Source organism: Belonocnema kinseyi, chromosome 5 (assembly GCF_010883055.1).
Source record: "Belonocnema kinseyi isolate 2016_QV_RU_SX_M_011 chromosome 5, B_treatae_v1, whole genome shotgun sequence".
Classification (NCBI taxonomy): Eukaryota; Metazoa; Arthropoda; class Insecta; order Hymenoptera; family Cynipidae; genus Belonocnema; species Belonocnema kinseyi.
The window spans coordinates 30,112,692-30,119,335 of NC_046661.1; the positions used below are offsets into that span (position 1 = coordinate 30,112,692).

At 30.1% G+C, this 6,644-nt stretch overlaps 1 long non-coding RNA gene across 1 annotated transcript; it reads right to left on the reverse strand.

Moving 5' to 3' along the window:
• Positions 1–1,198: 1,198 nt before the first annotated feature.
• LOC117173334 lies at positions 1,199–3,516 on the reverse strand. Its single transcript, XR_004467159.1, has 3 exons — positions 3,358–3,516; positions 1,539–1,804; positions 1,199–1,438 (listed from the first exon to the last, which is right to left on the reverse strand). It is a non-coding gene; the product is annotated as an uncharacterized LOC117173334 (long non-coding RNA).
• Between the last annotated feature and the right edge of the window lie 3,128 nt (positions 3,517–6,644).

Genomic DNA, 6,644 nt, shown 5'->3' on the forward strand with positions numbered 1-6,644 from the left:
TACTTTTTCTCTATTATTTATTTGTATACTATTGCTTGCAAAATTACCTGTTATATTGTTCTTTGAAGTTTTTGCGTTGTTTTTCTCTGTTTTAGTTTTGTTTACTCCCTCCCTCTTTTTACAAGTTTGTCCTCTATCTTCTAAATTCCCTCTATATCCTCCTCTAGATTTTCCTCTAGGTCCTCTAAAACCCTCTCTAAAATTATCGCTGAATTTTTGCACCCCTCCTCTAAATTTGTTAATTGCCTGATAAAAAGCTGACCTTTTCTCTTATTCGGTTAAGGGCAAGGCTTCCTCATAATTTTCATAGATTGTAATGATTGAATTAAATTTTGTACAAAAATCGAAAATTTTTTCTTTTGGGTTCAATTTTAATTGGTATAACCGTGTCCTAACCGATGAATGTGTAACATTTGTTTATACTCTTTTAAATTCTTTTAATTTTTGTCGAATTGTTCTAGGTTCTTTTATGTTTATTATTCTTTTATGATAGTCTTCATCTAATTGATTTATATTAATATCTCTGACCATACCTTTCCTTCTTATTACAGTTTCCTCATCCAAGTCTTGTGAGCAAATTATATTTGGGTCTATTACATCGAAAAGATTGTTAATCATCAATTCAGATTGTAAGTGATCCATCCACAAATTTAAGTTTGACTTTGTGGTTAGTTTATAATCCCGTTTAATATGTGTTTTAGTTGTTTATCGATTTCTAGGGATCTTTTTAATACTTTAAAATTTTCCGTAATTTCATTTCTTACTTCTAGATTATTTATATTATCTAAACTATTTTGTGTCAAGGTTTTTGATTTTCCATGTAAGTCTAATTTGTTTGTTTGGAAGGGAGTACAGTTATTTTGTTTATCAATATGTTCATCTAAATGATTTACCTCTAAACATCTAGCCCTCTGCTTTTCTGCATCGGCGAATGCTTCTGCAGTTGCCCTTAGGGTATTGAGCATTTTGCTTGCTCCTTCTAACACTTCCCTTAGCTTTGCCGTGGCCTTTTCTAGTGAATTGGTCAATGCCCATTGTGATCTCTTACTGGGCAACATGTCCGTGGGTAGAAGTTGTATATTCCTAATTTTAGGCTTTTCTCTTTTTGATTTAGCTGTAAGTTAATAATTCTTATTAGTCTATTTTCTATGGTCTAAATTTTAATTTTTTATTCTAAATGATTTATGTTACTTATCTGATCCTTTATTTTAGGTTTGTCATTGTATGAATCGTCTCTTCTTTCTCGTCTCTTTTTGCTTCTGAAGTTTTATGTCCTTCCTCTAATGATTTTCCCTTGTCCTGTGATGTTTCTTGTTTTTCTTCTACATCATTATTTTCATCTACTTCCATGTTTACTGCTTCTATTTCTTGGATTTGAGTGTCTGTTAATTTTAACCCATCGTCCAACGAGTTTTTGATCGGTTCCATTTTCTTCTATCTAAACAATTATATTTAAATTTGTAGAGATTTTATTCATTTTTATTCTTAAATTTGTGGTTAAGAAAATCTTTGCGTTTCTGCTTTCTATTGCCACTTACTACTCGTCCCGGCAACAGCACACGCACCTCATCTCCGTCAGACCCCACGCACAGCAAATGGAAATACATGGAGATTGAGGGGCCGCGCGCGCGTATCGAACCGAAAACGACTTAGAATTTGCCTATTTGCTTTCAATTAAATCTGCGTTCTGTCCCTATTATGCAGACTTCCTTTGTACATCTCGTCTGCATCATATCCCATGCACAGCAAATGGGAATACATCGAGAGCGAGTGGCAACACATGCACACTATACCAAGTACTGATCTAAAAATTGGTAAATATTCTCTAAATTCACTGAATTTCTCTATATGTATATATGTAAGAATTAATCTAAATTTGTTAGAATCAGTCTAATTTTTCTGTAAAATTCTCATTATTATCAAAATGTTGTAAAATTCTAACGTCCTCTAAATTTTTCTGTGAAATTCTGTTCTCTTCTAAAATTGTCTAAAATTATTTAACTTACTTAAATATTCTAGTACATTCTAAATTTGTCAATGATTAATTTGATCCTTCATAGAATTTTAACCTTGTCTAAAACTCTGACACTATCTAAAGTTGTCTAGAATTCTCATAATTCTATAAGTATTCTATCACATTCTAAAATTGTTTATAATTAATCTAAATTTACAAAAAAAAAATTGGTCTCGTATGAAGTTATCTAGAAGTTTATGTGAACTATTCCAAATCATTTAAATATGTAAAAAAAATGTCTGAAATAATCCAAAATTATTATAGAACTATGTACAACCTTATTGTCATTTCTTAATTATTCCTATGTTTATGTAGATTTCCAAAAGTTTCATAAGATTTCAATTTTGTTTAATATTATTTTATTGTGTCAAACTTTCTAAATTGAACTTTGGTCCTGATTTCTCTACCTGTATGTTTATTATTTATAATTGCCCTTATCACTTAAGGGCATGTGGCACAGGTAAATACCTATATTACCGACCTCACTTTATCAGTTCACTGAATGTTTTTTGGAACTTAAGAACTTTTTTTGTAAATAAAATATCAAGCTGAAACTTTGGAAAATGTATTAGAGTACAATAAAGTACGTTTAGGTACTGCATTTTGGTAGGAACTTTACTGAAAATTATTTTATTTTTTTTCTGAACCTCGAAATTTTTTGATCGTTCGAACTTTTTTTATACATAAAATATCGGTCTCAAACTTTGAAAAATGCAAGAGTCGAAAGAAAACTACGTTTAAGTACAAATCTTAATGATAAAAGATGTAAAAATAAAATATTTTAACTATCAATTCCATCGGCATCAGCCGGTAAGTTTGTAAAAAAAGTTCAAACGTTCAAAAAATGTCGAGGTTCAGAAAAAAGATGAAATAATTTTCAATGAAGTTCCTAACAAAATGCAGTACCTAAACGTACTTTATTGTACTCTAATACATTTTCCAAAGTTTCAGCTCAATATTTTATTTACAAAAAAAGTTCTTAGGTTCAAAAAAACATTTAGTGAACTGAAAAAGTGAGGTCGGTAATTTAGGTATTTAGCTGTGTCACATGCCCTTAAGTGCTGAATGAAATTTCATTGAGCGAGGTTACCTCGATCGCCTTATTATTGTTGTGATGGTGAGGGACACAATGTTCGACAAGCATTTTTCAAGGCCGATTCTGCCTTGCCTCTAAGTCATATTTGAATATGGTGTGTGTCCTTACTTCCCCATTTTGTTTAACTACTTTCTTATCCATTCATTATTCTATCTACTTCCGGAAGTATGCATCTTAATTACTAGTACTAGTTTTTATTTTATTTTATTTACATGCCGGCATGGTAATAGATTTCAGCCGTACATACCGTCTTAAAATCGTTGCCGGTCCTGCTTCTAAATTTACTGTCGTCTAATTTTCCGCTCATTCGTGCCCAGCATAAGCGTGCACTCTAGCACATAACCTTTTGGAGTAATCTGGGATGATTGAAGAAATGACCACAAACACTTTGTTTAAATGAAAACTTTATTTGTTTTCGCTACCACTGTACAAAGACGACTGGGACTCTCTGGTCCCCTCGTGATACGAGAACACTGGCGACACACAGTGGCGCATGCGCGTCCACATCCATCCATACACCCATCAGCAGGGCCATATCGATGGCGCACTTTCTAACAAACATTTTAATCCAAATAACGCATATTGGGAAGGAAAATGACTTGTTTGGTTGAGAAGAACCTACAGCCCACAAACCTTCATCGATTTCGACAAAAAAAATTTGTAAAAAAAGCTAAATAAGATTTTAAAGTGATTTTTGAATTGAATTTTCCATTTTTTATAAATAAACAAATATGACGAAAAAATTTCCTTTTTTCTATTTGACATTTCCGGAGCACGTTAATAACAGTAGAATAGTTGAAATAGCTTAAGTTACATAAAGTAACATTGGTTAAAGATATTTCAATATTAGATACTATACAAAAAAAATGTGTTATCAACAAATTATTTGTTGAAAACTTTTTTCTACGATTTTCCATAAATACATGTTTTTACATTCTCATCATTTATGATTGAGAAAGTATTAGAATTGTCGGAAATTTGTCATCACCGTTTTTCAACGGATTTCCACGTTTCGAGACCCCGTGAATCCGAAAATCAGATTTTTACGATGACTTCTCTCTGTCCGTCCTGCCATCCGTCCGTAAACACGATAACTCTCGAAAAAATGACCGAATAAAATCCATCTTTGGCACACTTTTTTCAGGTTCTAAATTATGATAATTCAATGTACAGATATTTATACTATTAAAAAAAAAAACAATTTATCCTTATAACTTTTTTCGATCAAAAGAAAATGATCAAAGTTATAGCGTTTTCAAAATTTTGTAATTCAACCGAAAATCCAATTTTAAGCCAAAAAACGCACATTGTGAAAAAAGTCAAGGGAAGAAAAACATTTCTTTTTTAAAGCCCTTCAAGATTATCGTAACACATTTTTGGACTTTCTTCAAAAATCGAAAATTCAAATTTTGATGGCACAAAAAATAATGAAAAATAAAAAATTCCATTTTGTGGACAAACTATGTAGGATATGAAAAAAGATGAATTAACAAAAATTGATCGCCCAAAAAAGATCTACAATTTCGTTAAAAATCACTTTTTGATAGGATGCGTACTTTTTGTTTTATTCGTGAAAAATAACATTGAAAAAAAATTAAATAAAAAATAAATGTGTGGACAAACGACGAAAGTTACGAGAACAAAAATTCAGCAAAACCTGTTTACAAATGTCTGTCGGAAATCGAGCGCGCACCGCGAGTGTCACAATGAGAATGTGTACCTCAAAGCCTAACAGAGATTTGAGAAACTTAATCTTTGACTATACTTAATTAAGTGGACAATTCAGAATATGAAGACGCATATAAATACTGCCATCTAAAAGAGATCTTTTTAAAAAGTTTTTTTCTAGCATTCCAAATGCAAAGAATAAATATCCGAGCGCGAAGCGCGAGATTCAGCCTTCGCGCGCCCTAGGCGCGCTCAAACTTGCGAGCGAAGCGAGCCGCACGCGCAGAGCACCATGCGAATGTGCCCGCGAAGCGAGCAGATTTTCTTAATTTAAAATTCATTTCGTCGCTTAATAATTTAAATATGAGGTTGACAACTCCTTTAAAAAATTCAAAATTTTTGTTGAAATTTCATGTTTTTTGTGAAACATCTGGTTTCTTTTTGGTTGAAAATTAATGTCCTTAATGAAAATTGAATAACTTTAAATCAATATTAATATATTCTACATAAAATTATATTTTTTTCGATGGACATTTATTGTAGGTTAGGTTTATAGTTCTGATGATTTAAAATTGTTATGATATAGAGGTGATTTGCCGAAGATGTGTGTGAAATATAATAAGAATCAATTCACATTAATATTTTGGTACATTTATTACTCTTTTGACATACAATGTGCGAAATAAAATAAAAATGCATTATACATGCATAATAAAATGAAATAAAATTCATACGAACATTGAAGTAATTTTATTAGTTCTGTTACAATTTGCAAAAAGCATACGGATATATTGAACCTGTGGCCTAATATAAAAATGTATATATACAATTTCTAAGCATTATATTTGAAGTCCATCATTATAACAGATTGGATTAAAATGCAATTTATTGGTTCAAAAGTGAACAACTTTATTAAGAACTTTTTCTCTATGTTTAAAACTTGCACGCTTTTATAGAAACTTGACTAATGTTTACAATTTTTATTTCCCTGCTGAAATTTCAACTGAAATTTGTTTTTGTAATTGAAATTTAAATACTGTCTATTCTTATTTTTATTTTCCCTTTAAAAATTCATCTCTTTTTACTATAAATTTCACGTTTGTTGGATTTAAATGCAATTAACTGGTTCAAAAGTGAACAATTTTATTAAGAACTTATGCTTTTCGTTTAAAACTTTCAGGCTTTTATAAATAATTGAGGAATGGTTTAAAATTTATATTTCCCTGCTGAAGTTTCAACTGAAATGTTTTTTTTATTTAAATTTAATTACTTTGTATTCTAATTTTTAATTTTACCTTATAAAATTCATCTCGTTTTAGTGAAAATGTCATATTTGTCGGATTAAAATGTAATTTTAATCCAACAATAAGTTCTTCATCATATTTTTCACTTTTGAACCAGTAAATTGCATTTTAATCCAACAAACATGAAATTTATACTAAGAAGAGATGAATTTTGAAAGTTAAATAAAAAAGTATTTAAATTTCAATAACAAAAATAAAATTCAGTTGAAATTTTAGCAGGGAAATAAACATTTTAAACCATTAGTCAATTTTTTATAAAAGCCTGCAAGTTTTAAACGAAAAGGATAAGTTCTTAATAAGATTGCTCTACTTTTGAACCATTAAATTGCATTTTAATCCAATCCGTTATAATGATGGACTTGCAATATAATACTCAGAAATTGTATATACATTTTTGTATTACGCCTAAGGTCTAATATATCCGTATGCTTTAGCAAATTGTAACCGAACCAATACAATTACTTCAATATTCGTATGAATTTTATTTCATTTTATTATGTATGTATAACCGAAGAAATGAATTTTAAATAAGAAAGCAGAATTAGTCATCAAGAAGGTTAAC